General features: G+C 43.1%; 1 long non-coding RNA gene across 1 annotated transcript in view; it reads right to left on the bottom strand.

The window, feature by feature from the left end:
* Positions 1-467: 467 nt before the first annotated feature.
* The window catches only part of LOC310893312, a 38978-nt gene continuing 15677 nt past the window's right edge, over positions 468-23768 (bottom strand). Inside the window, exons 3-5 of the long non-coding RNA XR_014578894.1 lie at positions 6747-6863; positions 4979-5528; positions 468-3798 (exon numbers count right to left, since the gene is read on the bottom strand). This is a non-coding gene — a long non-coding RNA (uncharacterized lncRNA). The remainder of the gene's footprint in view (positions 3799-4978; positions 5529-6746; positions 6864-23768) is intronic.

Below are 23768 nucleotides of genomic sequence, written 5' to 3'. Positions count from 1 at the left end.
TAGGCAGAGGTTATCTTTTGGTAGTTTCTGCAGTTGCTTTCCGTCCTGTATACTGTAGTTCTATGGTATATGGTTATATGAATGAGACAGGCAACAAATGAAAGCCTCTCCTAAACTACTCTATGTGTAGGTGAGTGCCAGTTCTGGAAAAAAACTAGAAGCTTTAAAAATAGTGGAACATAACCAAGAGGCAGAATCAGAGAAAACTTTCCCCAATTATGCCATAGCCCTGTAGCTGGGGCAATTCTCTACATGCCTGAATGACTTCTGCTTATGGTGACCATCGTAGCAGGTCTTGAGATTAAAACTACCATTAACGTGAGATTTCATTTTCTTTGGACTGGAAAAAAAAAAAAAACACTAATTTCTTCTAAAGCAAGTAACAGTTTTAAGAGAGAAAAATGGAAATATTTAAATCCATCACGATAAAACTTAAGTTGTTCTCAGCGTTTGGCTCAGTAGCCAAAAACACAAATTCCAAAACAAAAAAATTGTTCACACAACCCTTTTAAATTTAGATTAGAATAAATTAAATTAGCTTTTGATTAGATTAAACTAAATTGGATGCCTCTCCTAAAAATGGAAATGAAACAAAGGAAGCAGAAATTTGACCACAATTACAGGCAAACTAGTGGTGGTAAACATGGCTTCCAAAGATGTTTGGGAATCAGATATCTACAAAGTCTCGTATTCAAATCTATGCCAGAACAGCAAGCTCTGACCTTGATAAGATTCACTTAGGATCCTATCTGTTCAAGACAGTCTTTTAAATACAAAGGTGAGAAAGAATAGAAACAGAAAGCAGAAGAAACACCCCTACATATTTTATTGAGTAGATAACCTTCCAAACGTTGGTGATTCCTGCCGCTCCCATCTTACCCGCAAAAAGTTGCATAAAAAAAATATGTGTAGGAAGTCTCAGATTGGCTTTTGTGGGGAAAAGCATACAAAACTAAAGATGACAGAATCTGCCAGTATACAATGCTATCAGTAGCCATTGCTGACTCAGAAGAGGCATCTCTCACAGTGATAGAGTACACATTCGCAGGTTACAAATATCCATGAAAATATCTGTTTTAGATACAACTAGTACTTCAAGGCATTCTGGCAAGCTAAAACAGATGTTCCAATGAAAGTAAGTTTATCCAAATAATATTTCTTGGTATGCTGCCATATCTTTGCCCAACTGAATTTATACAACAGCCATGACTAAATTTATATAGCAGTTATTGCAACATAAACATATCTTGCATTCTGCACATATGACCCTCAACATCAATGCATTAAGACAACTTTCCTGCCTAGTTGCCATTGCATGTGACAAGACAAAAATAAAACCACGAGCCTCTTGTGAACTTTAATCACTATATTAACACCCTTGAGAAAAGCTTTGGGTGATCCCAATCTTGTTTAAGAGGGTTCAGCTGTAGATACTTACAGGATGTTCTGCCCCTGCTGATTGCTCATTATCCAAAATTAGCTCCCAGAGTAGTCTTTGCCATAGTGTCTGGCAAAGTGGAAGCTGGACCTGTTTTCAAGAGCTTTTGACATTCTCAGGACCTCCGCTCTTCCAGGAATGCATGCCTTCATGGAGCAGGATGTTACAAAACTTTCTGCAGGGACATGTCAAAAGCATTGTTACTTCACGAGGAAATAAACCCCTGGAATAACAGGGCAGTGAGGATTTTGTTGCTTTCCTGATATAGTTGCCAATCTATTTGGGTTTTGGCTCACACTTAGTGGTTTTCAAGCCTAATGGGTTCAGGCTCTGTAATAGGTCCATCAGGTCTTGGACATAAGCAGTCCAATCTTGTAGGTTTTTTGAAAGCAAAATTCCTGTTGATCTTAGTGAAGTTCTCCCAGCATTCACAGAAAAAATGAATCACTTGTACTCACCTCAAAAAAATGTACCTGATGCAAAAAAGCCACATCCTCAATGAAAATCTTAGATTATGAAAATAGCCTCAATTATTTAATAGGCATGCTTACAGAAGCAACAGTATGTCAGTCAAAGCAGAGCAAAAAATAACACCTTTTATATACATAAGCTCTCTTCAGTGCATCTTGTATAAATTATTTTAGATGATAATTCAAATTCTTGGTAAGGCCAGACTTACAGTTTCTAAGCTCATAGAGCTTGTAAAAACAAACTGTTTTGTTGATTTCTTCTAAATTTTCCTAGACAAGTGGAGGTTACAGTAGCTGCTCTTTAATTCTAGTAGAATGATGTGCTGATGTAGTATGTTTATTAGCTGCAACACTTTTCAATGATACTTAGGGTAACTGAGCTGATAAAATGCTGGAGAGGTTGGTGAGTTGTTTTTTGGGGGGGTTGTTGTGTTTTATTTTGTTGTTGATTTTTCCATAGAAAAGTGTGGTTTTTTTGTCAAAATGTAAATATTTCACAAAATCGTTCATCGGAAGAAGTTTGGCCATTTTGTGTCAACTCTTGTGTTGACATTGTCAAAACATTTAAATTAATACGTTTTTCAGTTATTGATATATTATAGTAAGATAATTTATTTTACATATTTTATATATATTGCATACTGCACTTAACAAAATGTTAGTTGATCCAAAACCGATCAGAACAGCAATGCCAAAACCAACATTTCTCACCTTTTCAAGATGAAAATCTCATTTCCAAGTGAGATATTTCAATTCTTTCAAAGGACTTTTTTTTTCATGATTTCTCTTAGTTTGCTGTAAACTGCTTTGCTTTCACTGGCTTTGTGATAGGAGTGGAAATGTGCTCACTTTGAACACTTCAAAAAAATCACATCCTCTCATTTCATTTTTAAGATTTTTCCTGTTTCTTTTCACTCCATATCATTAATATATTTTTTTTAAACATTGTGGGAACCGTTGCTTGGTATTGCTACATTTTTCCATATGAAAATTTCTTTTAATGTGGCTATTATGTAAATAAATATGTCTAAAATATACTTTGCTATGTTACAAAGTAGAGCTTTAAAACATATGCTTCTTATAACTCTTATAAGAATTAATGAAACACTCATTCTTACGCAGTAGATCTAGCTTAACTTTGAAAAAATAGGTGAAAATGCTAACTAAAATAAATGAGATTGCTGTTAATGTTAAATATCCATTCAAACTACTTTGGTATTTAAATTTAGCTCATTCAACCTGTGGTGTATTAATTTGGAAGTAAGCCAGTTTCTCTTAAAAATAATAAAGTACTATGCAAATCCAGAAATGACTGTTTTGGAGCAAAGCTGTGCTTTTAATGCATCGACTGTCTTTGGGTGTAAGTGAGAGGAAAAGGCTTCTCAAACATCAAAATCGTGGTGTAGGGATGCCAACAAAAAGATTTTTACTTTTTCAGTTGATTCTGTTTGGCATTTCCCAAATCCTGACAATTTACTCCCACGGAAGCTGTAGTCTACACTAAAATAGCTGCAATTAAGACAAGCAATTCTGGACTGGTACTGGTCCCAGCCTGTGGTCACGGCAAGGTTGGCTGACAGTGAAGAGCTGGAGGCAGAGTCGAGCTTGGCTCTGTGCTGCACGCACCAATTCCAGTTCAATCATCAATGAGCTGCTTGCACCAAGGATTGTTCCACCAAAACACAGAGGTGATGAGCACGCCTGAAGCAGAGTCCATCGATTCAGTACCAGTTCAGGGTGGGTCTGTCTCCTTTGGCACAATGGGGAATAAACCATGTTCCTCATAGGGTGTCCATGAGGCATGAGAGGCCTGGAGAAGTCCCACTTCCATCCCATATTTTAAAATGCCTGGACATGAAGAGGCGTAACAGGTCTGCATGGGACTTGACTCTACAACAGGCAAGTTAAAAATATTATAGCAAGTGCACTTGTGATGGAGGAGCAATAGCCGCTCATTCTGGGCAGAAACACAGAGAGAAGAGTGCCCACTCTTCTTCACAAAGTTCACAAAGAGATGCATGGCTTTCCAGCAACAGCATGAAACAGAAAAATACATCCATCATCTATTTATAAATGACCAAGCCCCTCCAATAAGTGTCTTTGTGACCATGTCTCTGACTGCTCTGGCAGACCTTCCCCACCATGCCCATGCTCCACCGGAGCAGGCATTGCACCAAAAAAGGGGCATGCTGCAGTTCAGCACAGTGGTGATATCTGTGGGTGAAGCACCCTGTATCGTGTGAGTCAGAGAAGCTCTGTCTCCAGAAATGCATGTTTTTCTCTGCTTGCACAAAAAAAAAAATGTAGACTAAGCAATGTATTCATTATCCAGCAACTGGTGTGGGAGCAGGTAAATAAGGAAGAATTAAGGGAGTGAGGGGAAAACGGAGCAGGGCGACACAGTTCAACTTTCCCTGGGGAAGACAGATCTCTGTTTTTCAACACAGAAATAAGACAGGAAGTGATGCAGTCTGATCAAAAGGCAGCTTGAACCACATACAGCTTCCATTTAAAGTAGCTTGCAGCTGGCCAGCCTTTTTGAGGATCAGATCAATATTTGGCATAGGCCACTCTTGTTTGCTTTCAACTTTAGTCATTACAAAAGACCAAAGTTTTTCAGGTCATATAGACAATTTCTACCTGAAGGGAAAGTGAAAAATATGAGTATTTGCCAAGCTGAGGGAAAGCAAATGATATAAGGTTGTAGTTGCTTTACTAGAAGCAACCTTTCCAAACATTACACATTCTTAGTAGGAATGGTATTAACCCACTTAGAAACAGTGGGAACTCTACATCAACATTCAGGCTGATTTATTCTTGATCAGTCTGCTATTATCTAGGACTCTTCTTGAATCAATCAAAACCTCTTGTAATGGAAATACTGCGTAGCAAAAAGTGTCATACCTTGTAAAAAAGAAAATCCATTTCACTATTGGATATATCACATCAATAAAAAAATCACTTATCACTGGACAAGAAGACAGATTTTTTTCAAAGTGGCTGGGATTTGGGGGGAGGAGCAGAGGTTATGGTTAATGTTATTAGATTAGGACCACTGTTTGCAACTTACCTTTTGAATGATGTATTATGTTATCCAATGAAGCAAATCTACTGTGGCTTTCATCAGTTTCTCTTCTTCATACTAACAGCAGTAGGGATGAAGCTCTGCATTTTTTAAAGAAAACACGTTAAGAAAATTTAAAAAACAGTAGTTTGTACTTTTTTTTTTTCTTAACATCCTTGTTGGCATTCACATTTTTCCTTGAAAGGAATGGTGATGGCCAAGGATGAAGGTTGTGCCTGGGAACAGCTTCCCTCTGATTTCACATCAGGTGCACAGGGGTGCTGAACAGCAGTTTTCTACAAGGGTTTGTGAAGACCAGGTAAATCTTCTCTCATGGTTGTGTGGCCGCTCAGACTCTGAGGTGGGAAGGCTGGAGGAGTCTGGCTGGTATGTGCATGCTGAAACCAAACCCCAGCTCTTGGATGGCAGTTGGAGACCTGAAGGGAGGGTCTGACAGCTTCAAATGGGTGCAGGCGAGACTGCTGCAAAACCTAGATACAAGCTGAGTTGGGAAGGGCTAACACCGTAGTTCACCTTGTCACAGTCTGCTGCAATGCTGGAGAGAAGACATGCATTTCAGAATTAAAATAATAGTAATAATAATAAAATAATAATAATAATAATCATCATCATCATCATCATCATCATCTGCTGGTTTGGTCTAGACTTGCCTTCAGCAAAACAAGGCAGATTTTCCTGCTGGACACTGGAAGCTACTGTCAGAACAGGCAGAACATATGCCTGGGATTTGTCTGGCCTTTTCCAGCTCCTTTCATGCAACGGCTGAGGGGAAAAGCCATTGCATATTCAGTTACTGTCTCTTGTGGGGGAAGCAGTGGTCCTGGTAGGGTGAGGGCAATGAACAATGGGTCCTGACCCCACTGTTCTCCTGATCCCCCACATCAGGTAACGAAATCAATGTTGGCACAAAGAGGAGTGGAAACAACCAGGCATGGAAGCCAACCACGTTAACTCCCCTGCCCAGGGATAATGCTCTCTCTGATGATGCTATTACAAGGTACGGGCAAAATAGTAATGGGACAGATCCCCATGAGTGACCTTTGCCTGTGTAAGGATTAGTCCTGTAACAATCTTATCACACAGCATATTTTTAATCCAGTGCTTTCCTGCCCCTGGTTTTCCTTGGACACATCTTTCTCTCTATTCCCACCCCCCACCCAGCAGATCTTATGTCTACAGGTCCTATGGGGTTGCAGCATGAGCTGCATGCATCACGGGTGGCCCCACATCTAATGGGCTGTGATCCAGCTCTGGTCATGCCTCCTGGTATGGATGCGGAGCTGCCACGAATAACCAGGGAAACCCAAGCAGAAACAGAGCAGTTCTATGCGTCAGAGAAAAAAAACTCCTCTGTTTCAAATAAGCACAGATGAGTCTGGACCCAGCCTAAGCAATGTCAGCTTTTTGCTGGGAGTCTCAGAGAGGAGCACCCTCGATAGCTGTAGGAACGGGAAGACAGTGTGAAATTCAGAGCTTAACCTGCAATGTGTGGTGTCAAAGCTGGTGCCAAAAGTGCTCCACACCTGGAAAAGCTTTCTCTTGCATCCTCATGTGAGAGTCTCAGGATTCAGGTGAGCAAAAATGCAATGGAGAGACTCCCTTTTGAGTTCCTTGTGCTCTGGCATGACAACAGGCTGTCGGGGAGGGCAGGGGATTTGTGCCCTGCTCTCCACACCTCCTGGCCACCAGCATCTAATCTTTGGCCAAGAAGCAAAGCTGAGCAGTAAAACTGTGGTTAGGCATGAGTTAATACCTCTCACACAGGCCTTGTACAGTGATGCCAAAATTCAGCGAGCTGGGGAAGGTTGCATGAAGCCTCTTTCCGTGGCATCTCTCCGAAAACAGTGCCGAGGCAGCTCGACTGTCCTCTCTAGATAGCAAAGGAAAGCAAGGGAAGGGGGGTGAGCACAAAACCTGGGATTTTACATCTTTTGATATGAGGTTAAGGATAAACAAGGTGAAAAATGTCATGCCAACCCCACAGAAATCACTTGACATCACAAAATAACTTATCTCCATGATTTTACCTGTAAATCATTGATAAAGCCTACATATTCTTAGAACATATTGAAGTTCATGGATCAGCTCCTGCAATGCAAATTCCATCAAAACATCATTTCCTATTTTAGACCTTATGTGGTCCCATAAACTGGGGACTTAGTTAAGCTGAAGTCTGTAACAGAATGTAGTCCTACAGAGAAGCTCTTTCTACAGAGGGAGATTGTTTGAATTCAGCTCCTCTGCGATTACAGGAAAAGCAAGAAATTCTGTGGAACATCCTCCCAGGGCTCTTAGTTCTCCCTATTAGTTTAATTTCCATTCAATCATTAGGTGAAAGAAAGCGTTTGTGAAACAAACCAAAACACTCATGCACACATGAATTCACTCAGAAAAAAGGGTTGTGGAAGGCAGACTTTTCTCACATACAAGATATAGAGTCCAGTCTTACCATCCCTTGGCCCTGGATCAGGCCATAACAATCCACCCCACTTTTACTACCTGCTGGATCTCTCCCCATTCACTTCAGGACCTCAGTTCTTTGGTGGTCTTCTGTTTTGACATCTGCTTACTCTTATCTCTAATCAGTTTTGCTGATAGACATTTCCCCTGAGTGCGGAGAAGCTAATAGATTTTATTTTAAAACAACTACTACTTAGTAGTCAGGAAATTATCTTTGTGGCCTGCACGGGTGAGAGACCCAGTTGCCAACATTCCGATGCAGACAGCTCAAGTCTCGCCCAGCTTTATCTGATTTGCTCTGTTTTATTCCTTATACTCTCAGAACATAATGGCATAATGACTGCAATACATTTTTGTTTAAACTGCAATTAGGCAGAATGCACAATATCCCAAGGCACTGCGTGATCAGGGCACTGTAAGTAATTGTTAAATAACGCGGCACTTAGCTATGGTTTCTATCAAGAATTGCACCATCTGCCAAACCAAGGAGCTGCACTTGGAACATGCTGCTTACAGTGAGCCAGAGCAGTTCCAGCAATTGTCACTCAATGCAAAACTCCTCATTAGAAAAGTATAACAAACTGCAAGGTTTTACAGGGAGAACAATGTCAGCTTTCTGCCCTTGACTGATACAAAAGCTTACTAGAATATGCAGCAGCCCACATTTTGCTGCAGTGGTTGCACAAAAGATGATGGTTCTCCAACTGATATAAATGCCATAGCATCCTACAACAGGGTGACTTTGTGGGTTTTAGTGATGGTACATTGAATCCCCAGCTAGAGAGCAGCAGTCTATTGCATGTGGTGGACAAAAGTAAAATAAAAAAAACAGCTCCAACGCTTTCCAAACCTTAATGAACCATAACGTAAAAGCACAGTACTAGAAAGTAAACTGTGAAGAAGTTACTACCCTTTTGCAGGATGCTTGAGAAAACCCCTGACAGCCTTCTTGTTGTTGATTTTAATCAAGTGAAAGGAACCACACAGGTATGAAGAGCTGAGTCCTAGGTAATTTCAATCTGAACTTTCAATGGGAGCGGGATGGTAAGGAATGTCTGCATCTTGGCTTTTAAACAGTAGTCTTTCTTTAAAAAATCAATTTTTTTTCTGGGTCTATCAAATGCAATTTTTATTGAATTTCCTTCTGCTGGTTTGTTTTTATTCCATTTCAGTGAAAACAAAGAGCACACACTTGCAAAAACACGTCTCAGTCCAGACGGTCAGTGCAGGAAATTCCTACAGTTCTGGTGAAAACTGGGACTGGAGGGAGGAGGGGGTACATATTCAGCGTCTCTGCTGAAGGAAGGGCTACAGCACAAATCCAAGAGATGCTTGGCCATTTTGGGTCTGTGCCACTAGCTGGGGTGAGGGCTTTTACCTGGTGGCTCAGGTGAATGCAACAGCACTTTGCTGGGATGTGGAAAGCCCTAGCAAGCGCACATGGGGAATAATAACCTGAAGTTATGGCTTTGAGGCCGTCTTGACACTGAAATGCATAGGAAATCTGGAATCCTCAGTTCAATTGCTCACAGAATAGCTTAGTTTTATTTATTTCTAAAGCATTGCGCAAATCTAAAACCTGTTTATAAATTCACATCTGTATTCACAACTGAAGTGAAGGAAAATATGGACCTGCACAACATCCCCAAATCAGACTGCTCTCTTCCCCAAAATGGGTCAAGACCGCACCTCGCTAATTACACTTTATAAGCTCATGTGATTGAAGTAAGCAAATACAGCAAAGCCAGGAATGCGAAGTCTGTTCTAGACATTCGTGTTTTGATGGCTCCTCGTCTCCACGCCTTATCTGCACTCTTACCAGAGCGGCTGGCAAGCACCGTCTCCAAAGTGCTGATGTCTCCATGCAGTTGCAGATGGGGAAATAACATCAAATCTCCTCCCTGGGAAAAGGCTCTGCAGAGCCCCGAGCCATGCAGCCAGTTTTCTTGTCACTCCTTGCAAAGCAGTGATCTCATCCTTGCTGTCTCCAAATTTTGTATCTCCAGTGTAGGAGAGGGAAGCAGCAAGGGACAAGGGGAGAGGGAGAGGAAAGCTGCTAGAAGAAAGACCCCATTGTTACATGTTCTTATTTGTGTGAGTACTTGCCAAGACAACAAGATTGGGTCTGATGACATGAACTTAAGGGTCAGTGGGGAGCTGTGCAAAAATGCTTGAACTCCTTGTGCTCGTGATCCTTTGGAAGAAAAAAGGCAACTTCCAGATGTGAAAGATCCTTCCTTCACCACTCAGTCCCCTAAATCTACCAGATTATACAGCCTGAAACTGTATTCATTTGCATGGTAGAGCAATTGCGATATTTGCCTTGGAGGGAGAACTGGACCAAAATCCTAGACACAACCACCAAAGCACTTCAGGCAATTGGTATTGAAATGAAGTTGAATTTAAGTTCAGATTTAAACTTCAGGGACATGTTTATAAAGCAAAGGATAAATCCAGGATCTACACTTAAGAAAAGATTGGGAATGAACTGCAAAAGCCTAAGGCTGCAGTGTACATCTTGCATAGGGAAAACTGACAGTGAAAGCAAGATGAAAATATTCAGGTATTAATATAAGTTGCCAGAAAGTCAGACAAAAATGTCATGCACAAGCCCAGAGCTGGGCCTCAATGACTCTCTTCTATGCCATCATCATTTATTCAGAGGGAATTTATTCTGCCTTTGGGTCAGTTTGCACCCGCTGAGGATGTTTCCCCCAGCCCCATCCATCTGGGTCTCACTGAAAGTGGTCACAGCTCTCGGGGAACCTGGTGCTGATGGGGCCGACAGCATGCATTGACGGAGCAGACACAGCACCTACAAAACCTTTCGTGGTTGTACCCAGGAGGGAAAGAAAGCTCTCTTTCCTGCTAACACGTACTAGATATGAGGCCCAGTAGCGATGCTGATACTTAATAATTAATTTTAATAGTTAGCAAGCACCTTTTGCAGCAGGTGCCCGTGACTTTGCAATGGACGAGCAGATCCAGGTTCAAGCCGCCTCCTGTCCACTCAGACTGACACCACCGTGCCTTTTCCTCAGCTCCCTCTTTTCCAAGGGTGTGTTCGAACGAAGGCTGTAAGCACTTGCTAATTTGGGACTTGTCTGGTAATAGCCTGGTGGCTCTGCGCTTCTAATGTTTGTGGAGCCAAACCGATGATTACATTGTGCTCCCAGGTTTCCCCTCCTCTGCAACTTTTTCCAGAGTATGTTTCTGCCCTTACACTCCGGCATCCACCTCCCCGCAGCCCCTCTTGCCAATCCCCCCTCCCTTTTTCTTTAAATTGCCCTGGTCTTTGTTGTACTAATTAGATTATCTCTGCCTCAGGGACCCAGAGAGCAGCCCCAACAGAGCACAGCCTAGAAAGACAGGACACATAATCCCTGTTATCAAGGGGGCTGTCATTTGGCATGTAGATCAACTAATTCTTTCAATACCATGGGAGCAATTGTACATCTTAATATTGATTTTTCCCCCAGATACGATCTCCTACATTCCTACATCAGTCTCGCTTGCCCTGGCTAAAAGGCTCCATTTATTGCAAGACAATACCGCATGCACACGCGCACAAACTCTGGCTTGTGTAACTTCACAGACAAGAAGGTGCTTCGCAGGGAGGGCGAGAGAGCGAGCCAGCACTGAAGAGGCAAGTTAACACAACAGTCTCAGAAAGGAGCAAGGAATAAACCAAACCTGCTGCATTTTCACTTTGCATTACAAAGTAATGAATTCAGAGCTGACTGACGTTGGAGGCTGAAGGGCAGCCATAGGAAGGGGCATTAGCAATAAATCACGCTAAGAGAAGTAATGCTTTGAGTCTAGTCATATTGCTACCATTCAGCAACCAGTCTCTTAAATAAGTTTTTGCTTGTTTCTCTTGCTCATCCTTTTCACCCACCCGAGTATTAATTTTAAGAGATGCTGTTCATATATTGTACTCTATACCAAATATTTGTAGCCAATTGCAAAAAAACGAGAAACACGACAATGGACTGACCTTCACCTTAGACTTCAAAATGCCTTAAATGATAATCAACAAATCCTCTTGCCTAGGCACAGACCCCCCCCCCTCTCTTTCCTGCTGCCTTTCAAGGCCAACAGTGAGTATCTTGGTTCTTGAGGTATTCACTGCTGCCAGTTTAGAGGACTTACTTGTTGGTGCACCAGGGATTTTCTTAGCTTTAGGTGGTCTACATTATCTTCCTAGAAATGTATGTCGCCAGACACCCCATGTTCAACTGCTTTCATGTAATGTTTTTTGTACCGAATTCCATTCCGATCATTACCATTAAAAAGCAATTTTGGATGATATAATCCATTTTCCACTCTCATCCAAATTTACATTAGAAATGAAGAGGAAAGAAATAATTCCCCAATAAAGGAACAGGGAAAAAATTCTGCAGCTCCACCACCTAAGTCTTACACCAGCTGAGGACTATGCAGCTTTAACAAACAGTCTGTAGAGCCTGATGTTGGCACCTGTTAATACCATCCACAGAGCTGAATGTATTTAATTGCCAGACAGGAAACTTTATCCACAGCACTGGGATCATGTCCCTGTCTTCCAACAAGTGTCATAGGATCTCTCACTTCCTCCTGGACAGCCACCAGAGCCAGAAAAAACAGGACCTGGGTTCAGTGTCTCAACTGAAAGCAGATCTCCAGCAGTGCAGAGCTTCCTGTAGAGCTTGTATAACTCAGCCAGCATCAAAGACAAATAAGCATCGTGGTTTGGTGTCTCCTCCTTTGTTCAAGGGCTCCCTCTGCCTCAGTTACCTCCTTTCCTCTCTCTACTAGCCTTTCAATTTCTGCTTTCCAAGCACCCATCTTTTCCAGATAAATCTTGGCCTATTATTTCCAGGACGCAATAACCCATACATCTGAATTATATTCAACTTGTGAACGATACATGGACCTCCATAAAGAAAAAAATCACAGAACTCTATGCTTATGCAGTGCGGAAGGGTGATACATCAAAAAAACTCCTTAAGTCCACCAGCACAATTCAGAGATATTCACAAAAAGCAATGTCATAAAAGAGCACAATCCCTTCAAAAATAAATTCTGGGATGGATTCTGAATTGAGAAAGAGAAATCTTGGCAAATTAAATTTATAAGTACCCAACATGCCTGGCCAGCAGTGTGGTGGGGACATGCTCCATCCTGTGAGATGTGAGGGCTCACTGCTTCTGTGGCATTGCAGGGAAGTGTTAGCAGTTCAACAGCACCCTGGAAAATAAAAGCATAACAGATGTACAGAGAAAACAGAGGCTTGAACCCCAAAGGACTTTCAAAAGCAAGCCCAAATGCAGATGCAATATTGATGAGAGGAGACGTGAACTATTTCTCCCAGACTCTGACGTAGACTACACATGCTGGCTGGGTAACTGAAGAAGCATGGAGAGAAAGGTGAGAAAAAGTGAGTGCTTATGTTGTCCCTCCATAATATTACCTCTGAGACCTTAGGGGCTGTTGGCTCCTTCTATCCCAAAGCCTGGAATATAATACTGACAATGAACATCAACCAACTGTTAATTTCTCCCCATTCCCTGAAAAGAAGGACAGAAACTTCTTTATATGTCATGACAGCAACTCAATAACAGCATTGAATGAAAGCATCTTGTTTGGAAGGGATTTCAGATGAACAATTGCTGTGACTGAAGAATGCACTTAAATGGTTGCTTACATTTCACCCAGGAGAACAAGAAAGCAGAAAGTAACGGAAGAGGGATTCTCTTGCACAACAATTTCTTCAGAGCATGGCCACAGCCCCATGCATTACTGAATCCAAAAAGGAGATGCAAATTTATAGGTGATACCAAAGGATCAAACTGTGCAAGGGTTTCTGGGAGCCATACTCCTATGAAATTATAGCTCTGCAAGTACTGAGGTCAATGAGAATGTGTTTCCTATAGTCTTGCAATTTGATTTTGTGTATGTGTGTCTAAACCTAAACTGAACTGAACTTTACTAAACTGAAATTTTAGACTGGAACTATTCCTAAAGTCAGGGGGAGTGGGGGTGGGGTGGGGAGTGCATTTTTGGATTCTTTGGTGTCCACGAATGGTCGAGTTCACCATCTCCTTCAGTGGGAGCTATTCATGCACTCTCTGTCTGAGATATTTACTGCCATGAAATCTGTAAGGATTAAACACCTTAGAATTGTTTGGTTGATGTTGCCCAATGATTTTGAAAGTTAATTTTGAGGTGGAGGTAGACATGCACACAGCCATACAACATGCACCATGGGACTCCATATATCACGATTCCTTAGAGAGTTGGTTTTACACCATGTCTTGCATAAGGAAGCATAACAGCAGCTGAGAAAGAATTTCAGATTTCTTCTGGTTTGCAATATTTTGGAAACTCATCCTGTACATATTTTTTAGGGTTATTTTTACACAAACTAGAAATGATGCTTAAAATCTCAGTGAAACTCCAAAACCATGATTCCAGAAACACCATTTGCAAGCACAATGGCAAGCCCTTGCTGTGCCTTTACTTTAGGGCTCACACCTGCTCATTTTGTGTGAAGTCTGAGAGTCTTCACAGCATGACACAGAGGTGTCATACCTATCTGGAGACTCTACAGAGCACAGGGGCCCTCACTCCAGCCCTGGAAGCAATGATATTTCCCTGGGTGTAGTGCTGTGCCCAGCCTAATTAGCGGTGATAAGAGGAGGTTGCATTATCTGCAGAGCTGCTTCTTGCCTTCAGTTTCAGCGTGGTGAGGGAAGCTTGAGGACATTTGTGTTGCCCTCCGTGGGACTGCACACATCCATCCAATATTTCTTTGCGTGAGCTCCTCTCCCCACCACGGTGCCCAGTGCCCAGAGCCAGGCAAAGTGCCAGGGAAGGTCCCCAGAGAGCTGCAGGGGAAGACAGCTTTCCATCACGCCTGCCAAGTCTGTGGCCCTAGTGCAGCTCTGCCAAGGAGGGGAAACCTGAGGAAATACGTAGCGGCACATTCCTCAGCATCGCCTTTCCCTGACGGAGCTTGCACCTACCCTGGCCCCGTGCCATGCAGCCATCTGGGATGGGGAGAGCTGCATGGCACTCTTTGTGGGACTGTGTGCCTTAACGCCCTCCTTTTCCTTTGCCACAAGCCCGTTTTCTGTGCCATACCTCAGCAGTGGAGCCAGGTGAGGGGCTACATCCCTGAAGGTCTCTGCTACCTGCAGGACAACCAAGCCCAAGTGCAAGCTGATAGAAGAGTCTTTAATGTAAAATAAAATAAAATAAAATATAAAATAAAATAAAATAAAATAAAATAAAATAAAATAAAATAAAATAAAATAAAATAAAATAAAATAAAATAAAATAATAAAAATAAAATAAATAAAATATTACATCACCTGCATATAGTCATAGGCAGAAGAGCCAATTTCACACCATATGGGGGAAAAGGATGCCCACACTCCCACTCGGTGGAGGGCTCCAGGGTTTTATCTCCCCCCAGGAGGGACGTACTCGGTGCATCTGCCCCGTGGCAGAGGAATGCCACCCGACAGTGGCAGCCGCTATCAAGCCTGACATATTCAGTGAATTCTTTGGCTTGTCATCTACACTATGTTTTTTTTCCTGGTCTTAACAGCCTGTTTGGCAGGGACCAGAGGAAAGGGGAGGGGTGGCCGGCAGAGCTGGCGAGGACCAGGGTGTTTCTCAGGTTGGCAGCCAGCAGTGACACCGAGCATCTCTTTGGGAGGCCTTCTCCTGACAGGGGACACCACCATGGATTTCACTTGGGCCATGTAGTCTTCAAGAAGCAAATATCCTGCCTCCCCAAAATGCTGTTAGAATAACAACAACAACAAAAAACTAATCCCAGAATAAATCTTAGAGGCAGACACAACCCCAGGGACTCTCCCAGTCACACCAGTAAATCTAGGTTTAATTTGATCCCATTAAAATTTTCTTGAAAAATTTTGTGGTGGCTTCTTTGTGATTCCTGCGGATTTCTTCTAGAGGAATATCTATTTCTGAACAAATTTTCAGGTTTTGGGGGTACAAAAAGGGTGAAGATGATTACATGCACACATCTATCAACAATTTCTTTTTCCATCCAAGCTTTCCCACAGGAATAACAGATTCCACAAGAGCATGGGCAAAAGAGCTCCCAAAGGGTATGTATAGGATTATGCCCTTCATGCATCATAAATGGTTCATTTGCACCATATCAGGCATATTGGGTATCTATCTCTTGGTCTCCTGTCCCAGATGTCCTAGAGAGCAATTAAAAAGCACTCATCGTACATAAAATTAATTTTCTTTTCACAGTTCTCCACTGGAGAGAAACTCTCAGCAGAAGGAAGACGATACCAATACACAATGCGACTGATATACAGTTGTCTTGGAGGACAGTAGGATTTAAGCACGGAATGACAGCATGGATTTGGATAGGAGACAAAGATTATCCAAAACAGAATGTAGATAGGCAAAAAGGAATGAACAAAGCTGTAAGAGTACTGAGCAACGGGGTGGTGGAAAGGAGAGACTCCCCCAGCACCCAGGGAGTTGCACAAAATGGCTAGGATTTCACACACACACACATGCAAAATCTTAAGATATATCTCTATTTATCTTGAAAATTGCAAAATGGCTCATATCACAAAGGAGGAGAAAAAAAAATAAAAATTAAAAAAAAAGACAAGAAGACATATTCCAAGTCAACATTTGAATGCAAAGAGTTTCATGGGGAAGGGACAGAGGGCTGTGTTTTCTCAGATCATAATTATGTCAGATGGCTCTAGATCAGGCTCACCAAACAAGCGGCCATGTCAGAAGAGCATCCTCTACAGCTGGCTCTTCTTCCCAACCCCACTGCCTTTCCTTCCCTAACACAGCAGGATGGGAATGCAAGGACCTCCAGGCTCCTGGTCCATCATTTCACCCTTTCATCAGTGTGTGTAAGTGCATCACAAAGGTATAGAAAACAGAGGTAATATTTAATAGTTCCGTATTTAAAGGTGTAAGTTGGATAGTTTTTCTGGAATCCTGTTCACTCTAAAACCTAACTCATGTTCATTTAATCAGGTCGTTAGTCACACATACTCTGATTTCTGTGCATGAGGCTGAAGAGCTGGCAGCTCTGTGCTTTCCCATTGCCAAGGGACTAACCACCAAGCAGCCGGCTGCTATTTAGGTTCCCTGACGTTTTTCATTACAAAATTTTATTTTCATCTGCTTTGCAAAGCTTCAGGATGAAGTTTCCATGGCAGTGGTCCGAGACCGAACACGTGGTGTTTGCTATAAATTCCCATTAAGATGGTCCTTGTTCCTTTTGTGAAAAGATGTATGTTGCATGTGCCATAGCAGAAAAGATATGTGCTATACTAATGCAAGTATGGTGCAGCTTTAAGGTCTGCAGCCTTTGAAGAAGCGGATTGAAATCTTGGGAGAAGGAAACTGTTTGTAAACAGTACATTTAGTGAGGTCAGAGTCAAAAAGAAGAAAAACAAGGCAGGATCAAGTGGTACACAGGGCAGGGGCTCATCAGGGTGAGATTTTCATTTAATTTCATGGGATGAAGAATGGATAAGCAGCCAGATGAGAGTGATAGGCTAAAGAGAAAAGTGGTGGGATGTGAAAAAGTGCAGAGGAGTACCTGGATGCAGTGGTGGAAGTGGGAGCAAATGCATCAAGGAGGGATGGAGAGCCGTGCACCACCAGCACTCTCCAGGAAGGCATGGCGAGGAAGGAGAGAAATAAAGGCCAGGTGATGGAAGGACCTGAAATTTGCGGGTGTAGGATCCGGTCAAGATGGATAAATCAGAGATGGTCCTCCAGGAAGAGAATGATATCAGAGGAAGAGCTCGGCAGCCTGAAGACTGGGTTCAAGAGCATTAAAGCTGTGGGGAAAAAAGTAAGCTTATGAGTTCAATGGAAATATTATAAAAAATCATTTCTTAAAATGAGATTTTGATATGCAGTTTCAAATGGTGCACAGACTTCTTCCCAGATTTCTGATCCATATTCTTGGGTTCAAGCATTCAGTAATAAACTCATCATTCTTGGAGACCTACCTGTTTTTATGCCTGACAAATTACTCCTGGAGTAATGTATTAATCTTCCCACACAAATAAAAAACTGTAGTTCCCCTACATACCCAGAGGCACAGCATGCCCAATTTACCTGTCCCAGTCAGTTGTAAAACCAGATTCCAGAAGCTAATAGCTAAATTCTCCAGATTATTAAAACCAGCACAGTATAAATTCTTTCTCACTCTCTCTATATAAATATTTCAAAAATACCCCTAATAAAAATAGGAATCACAACCAGGACTGCATTACACCCTGAGAGACACTACATCATCTAGGTCTGGTATACGTCAGTGGTATTTGATTCGTTCACGTGTTATATCTGGAGGTCAAGTGAGGGAGTGATTTTGTGTACCCAAACTTTAGGTGTCGGACCTCTGAAGCAGATTAATGATGTCTGCGTAAAACTCCCTCTGATAAAATACTGTGGTCCAGACCTCATCTCTAGCCTGATCACAGGACTAAAACGATCTTCGTTCTTTCAATTCAAGCTAAACTGCTGTTGTTTAACTTATTCTTAGTAATGGCACAGTTCAATGAAATTTATGAGCAAGAAGAGCTAGAGCACTCTTCACTCTTTCTTGAATGTGTGTGCTAAGAGGAAAAAAATATATATATATTTATTTCTGCCAGAAAGGCTCAAAAGATTTCTCTCAGATCACACTGAAGCTCATAAAAAGTAAATAATCATCTTGTGGGATGTTGAACACCCGCAAGTTGCTGCCCTCTAGAAATTATGGCTTTTCACGATTGCCTCTTAAGAACACAAAAGGTTTGCTCGTAGACATGGCGGTGGGCTGAGCCCTGGATTTTGCCCTGGTTCTCCCCCTGACCTGGAGAGTGATGTGAAAAAGTCATTTTTCTGCTGGGTGCCTTTGCCTCATTTCATTGTCCCCGTCTTCTGCATTTGGCTCTCACGTTGCCTGCACACTGCCTAGGAAAACCTCGACCGCAGCCCATGCGTTCAAGGGTAACTGAATTACAATTAGTCACCCTGATGCCAGCGGGGTAGCTCTGGATAGTCAGTACTTCATTACTCATTTCTATTTATTTGGCTGAGGTAGTTGCAAAGCCTATTTTTAATTTACAGTAATAAAAATGTTGACAGAGGGCTGCTGCTTTTGGAAGAAAAAATAATCAGGACTTTCCCAGACTGAAAACTGTTTAGAGCACTACTGCCATCCATCACTTCGTTCAGCTCCGTGATAACTCGTTCCTTGCAATTGCAAGTCATTCTCCATCAACATACAGCTCCCCTCCACACAGACAGCTTTCGAGCAAGACACAAAAAGAAATAGGCACAACGCTGCTTATTGGTAAATAAATCAAAGGAGGGGAACTGGAAGAAGGAAACAACACAAAGCTCTCTCTGTCAGGACCACAGAGATTTATGTGAGAGATTCACTGATACTTCGGGCCACTGGTGCCATTTTCCAGGGTACGAATGGATGGATCTTTTGCATACATTTTTGCTGGGTTGACTTAAGTAAGTCTTGACAACTCTCTTTCCCTGGGGACTAGACTAAAAGTATTGTTTAGAAATCTAATATATGGTTTATTTACTCAATTTGTGCTGAGCACTACAGTTCCTTCAGGCCAGCTTCAGCAGTCCATTACTCCATTAATGCTCCATTACTGAAATTAGTGCTGTAATTGGAAGGAGGGAGGATGATGGGGAAGGGGACACTTTTTAAAGGAGCAGGTCCTGCTTAATCCCATCATGAAAGAAACCATTAGAGGACTCAACTGCTCCTCCCCGCCCCCAGCTCCTTCCCCGCACTTAGAGAAAGGAGTAGGCAAAAGAAACTTCTCTCTGATGAACGACATGCAATAGTTGTGCAGTGAACAAGCCAGTCCAAGGACCACACCAACTGCTCCCCTTCAAATCAGAGAACACAAAAGCAACATCAAGATGACAAGCATCTTACACATGAGGGTGACAAAGAGAAACACCTTCTCCAGAAACACGAGGACAACCTGCTCCCTTCATCCCTCACAATTGTCCAATGCCCCCCGGTTTCTTCTTCTCCCTTTCCTTCATCTTTCTGCTGCCCCTCCACATGTAGCTTTCAAGCTCCAGAAATGTGAAGACACTTCTGTGTCTCCAGCAGACATCTTCCTCTGAGCTTCTGGTCCCTTGCATGGATGTGGCACTACTTACGGAGCCACTGGTGCAGTCGCCTCTGTTTGCCTTACAGCTACGATCTCTGCTAGTCCCACAGTTATTTCCATGTTCTATGAGGTCACCACCTGGTGCTACAAAATCCTCCTTGAGCTCACAGAAGATGTAACTGTGTTTGGGCTGGCAGAGATTCCTTTTACTGCTTTGCTTCACTCGTCTGCCCCCCAAAATACTGCCCTCAAAATACTTCACAGCATGAAGGAGTTGGGAATATGCTTGAGTATTTATCAATTAGCCAGCTAAATTACAGCAAGAAAATTTCATGGATGTTGTATTCATAAATTGTATTCATGCATACAGTCATATAGTTTGCAATAACCTTTCAATATTAAATACAAGCTGGTTATTGAGTAATGAATACCCTGTACAGTTATACTGGATAACTGAAATACATGCTGCAAATATACATATTTATTGGTTTAGTTAAATAGAAGACCTGCCAGAAAACTAGCAGGAAGGTAACACAATAGCCCTAGAGAGGTCATCTGTTAAAAGAGATTAAAGAATTTACAATAAGAAAAAATGTCTGAGCTTTTAGCCGGGATGCTGCTGCTTCCATTTTCCAGCTAGTGACAAAATTTGTTTTGCTAAGGCTTGAACTGAAAAGTCCCAAAGGAAACCAAAGATTTTAAGGTTTTTCCTTATGAGGGTGGGGGACTGCAAGGGCAGACAACAATCCCAAATTTGTTCATGAGGAACAGACAGACGCAGGGATGGTCTTTACTGGAGGGGTCAACATAGTAAAATTTAGTTGTCCACTATTACAACATGGTGGGATTTAGGGTAAAGTGAATGTCAGTCTTTTTTGTGCATCAAAATATCCTTCTCTTCTCACATGTAGTTTCATTCCTATCATCCAGCCTCAGTAAGATTTTCTCTGGAAGAGCTGTTTGATTGCCAAGACAAGCCTCCAAAGGTGGCCCGTGCCTGGCCTCGGCTCTTGCTGCAGCACAGGGGAAGAAGGTGGAGTCCAGGGGAGGCACCCCCAGAGAAACTGGGTCCCTCCTAGGACAAGGAGGCCTGTTCCCATGGTACTTTACAAAAAATAAAATAATAATAATAATTAAAAAATAACAAATACAAACAATCCTTGCATCTTATATACTATATAAAAAGCTAGCTCCCTTTCTTCAGATATCCATTTTTCAATGGTGGCTCTGCAGCCTTTATGGCCTAAAGCAAAAACGCTTTTCCTTGAGTCTGTGCTTCTGATCCAGGAAGCTTGCCCCCAAAACCTCTCCCGGGCTGAGCCAGGCAGGTGGGATAAGAGCTTGTCACTGCTTCCTCGCCCAAACACAGAGCAGCAGGTGAAAGCTAAGGAAGCAAAGGCAGGATGCATCAACAAGAGACAGCGGATCACTGGTCGGGATGGCTGTAAACTTCTCTGTGGGATACATGGGCCATGGCAGTGCCAGAGCAGCCCAGTGTCCAGTGTCACCACCTCTCTGGGCACCCGGCAGCCTGTGGGGGATTGAGCCAGGCACCAAGGCTCCCCCTGCTCCTGAGCCCTGGGCTGAGGAGCGCAGGAGCACGGTGGGACAGATTTACTCCTGATGTGAACACTACTGAAAGACGGGGGTTTCAGCAAGCTGGGGACTGGCAGGATACGCTGGAAATAATACTACAAGAACAGTAGAGCCCTGATTCATATTTCTTCATCTTTCTAACTCATATTTCAAGCTACCCTGGATTTCTGAACAAGATCAGAGAGAAAACAGCTGGAAGGGACAGGTGAATGCCCCCTCAGGAATTAAATCCCAATTAACACACCATCAGTGATGAAGAACACGTTTTACATGGTCGATTAAAAGACTCCCCTCTATTGATCTTTGCAGCTCATCATCATCCTACCCCATGCACAGAGCGCAGATACAGACCCGCCATCTAAATTTATTGAGACTCCCGGCAATCAATAGGTCGGGCTCCTGGAGCAGCATTATGCACAGAGCATCTTGGCGGCCTCGGTGCAGCCCCAGGTCTCCAGGAGGTCTCTGCAGTGCCTGGACAGTTCAGGAAAAACCAGGGCTGCTCTGCATTTTCTCCTTGTCAAAGGCCAGACAAACAGCCCTGTGACAGAACGACAACCACAGCGATCGAGCCTCCTGAGCGGAGTACCTGGAGGCAGCAGACAGCCTGCTGCGTGAGCGCTGCAGGTCTCATTTAAGCAAAACAAAAGTGAGTAGCTGTAATTTCACAGATGGGAGCAATTCATTAGCTGGGAAAAGATGTGGTTGCTCTAATCAGGAGTGACTGGGGAGCTTTTGATGCAAATGGCCATTTGCAGCTGCCTCTCGCCAGGTCAGTGCAAGGCAATATATAGCGAGATGGAAAAATGAAACTGCGTATTAATTTGATAGCCTGCAACAGCACGACAGCATTGCCAGGCTGTATTTCTAGGCCCTGCCATGTGCTCAGTTGATCTGCCACTTCTGGGTTTCCTGTTACATGATAACAGGAGGACTGCACCCTCTGTTCAGTCACCCACACAACTGCCCTTCGTGTGGCTGCAATCAAAGGGGCAGAGCTAAAACACCTGCAAGTGACTGCCCAGGGCACCCTGGTTTCCTGGAGAGGGCAGAAGTGGGAAAAAGAGGCTAAAAAAAAGCCTTGTCATGTTTTAATCAGTCATTAGCTGAGCTTGAACGCCTCCTGCAAGGCTGACGGTGCAAACCAGCCTTTCCTCCATCTCTGGTTACACTGCAGCGAAGCGTGTCCTCTGTAGCAATGCATCTTGGCCAGCACGGGGAATCAAAGGATGAGGAATGACTTTGGTCTGGAAGAACTTTTTCTGCTTGGCAAATGGCAGGGAAAGCAAGGAAATGGGAGGAAGCAGCTATAAAGAGGAGCTACGCACCGCAAAACCAGATTTCAAGGGTAGTGGTGGTGAGAGTGGAGGAAAGCACATCCCAGCTCCTCTGTGTGCTGGTGTGGGTAGCTTTTGCCTGGGTTAAGGCTTCAAAACAAAAGGCCGACGTGGCTCCAGCTAGGATCTGCAGAACTTTGGATTTCAACACACAGGCATCGGATGTCTCTAGCTGTCCATTTGGGACATTTCCACTGGGGACTTGTCTGTAGACAGCAGGACTCAGTTAACTGAGTTTTGCTGGACTCCCTGACAGCCCAGCCTTCAGCACAAAGGGTGGCTCCTGTAACCTCTGTGAAGAGCAGCCCCTACTCTACTTCAGCTAAGTAGATTGAATCTCAGGTCACTACAGAAATGGTCCCAGTAGAAAACCATTTAAAAGTCTCCCCCTGCCTGCAGGGAGCTTTGGAGAGAGTTCTCATCAACGGAGCACAAATAATCCAGCACAAATAACCTCACGCTCAAAGTGAGAGAGAGGGAAGGAGAGAGGGGGAAATGCCAGGTGGTTGCTCAGCACTCTCAGCTTTTCGCCACTTCAGTTATTGGAGGCAAACACCACCCGGTGCCATGGTCCGAACAAGAATTAGGCATAGCCATGGTGAGGACCCTTTAGAGGACACGTGTGACCCTTTGGTCAGGAAAACCATCCTGCCATTCCTCCTTCACGTAGAAGTCCTGTTAGTGGAGTAAACGAAGGAAGCATGGGTACTTGTTGCCTCAGCAATCTCCAAGAGCAAGCTGCAACAATCTCACAGTGATAAGGAACGTGGGAGACACAGCAGTCTTGTGTGAAAATGCACAGCAGAAGATTTAGAGGGAGAGAAACAGAAACCCCAGACAAGCTGCGCATTGTTTGATTTTTCACTCAACAGGCAAAGAAGGCAGCACCACTATTGTTGCACAACGTTCTCCTAATCCCCCTCCGCTGAAGTGGCACCCCATGATAAACATCTTTGGGAGCAAGCATACAGGTAGAAAATGGGTAAAAAGATGGGGAATTGTCAGGGACGTTTTAATTTAGATTACCGCATGACGCAAGAGAGCTGCCTGGGGGATAAATCCTTAGAGAAAATGGTAAATCTTTATATTATATGACATTAATTACACTTTTGCTGTGAGCTAATCTTATTACTATATTTTGTGTAGCCTCAGAACATGGTACTTCTGTGGTGTCCCCTCCAATAAAGAGATGTCCTGCTGGAGGCCCAGGGGCCGAACCATGGGTTTTACTGT

The sequence above is a fragment of the Anser anser genome, assembly GCF_964211835.1.
Source record: "Anser anser genome assembly, chromosome: 2".
NCBI classification, from domain to species: domain Eukaryota; kingdom Metazoa; phylum Chordata; class Aves; order Anseriformes; family Anatidae; genus Anser; species Anser anser.
This window is presented reverse-complemented; position numbering and strand designations above follow the sequence as displayed.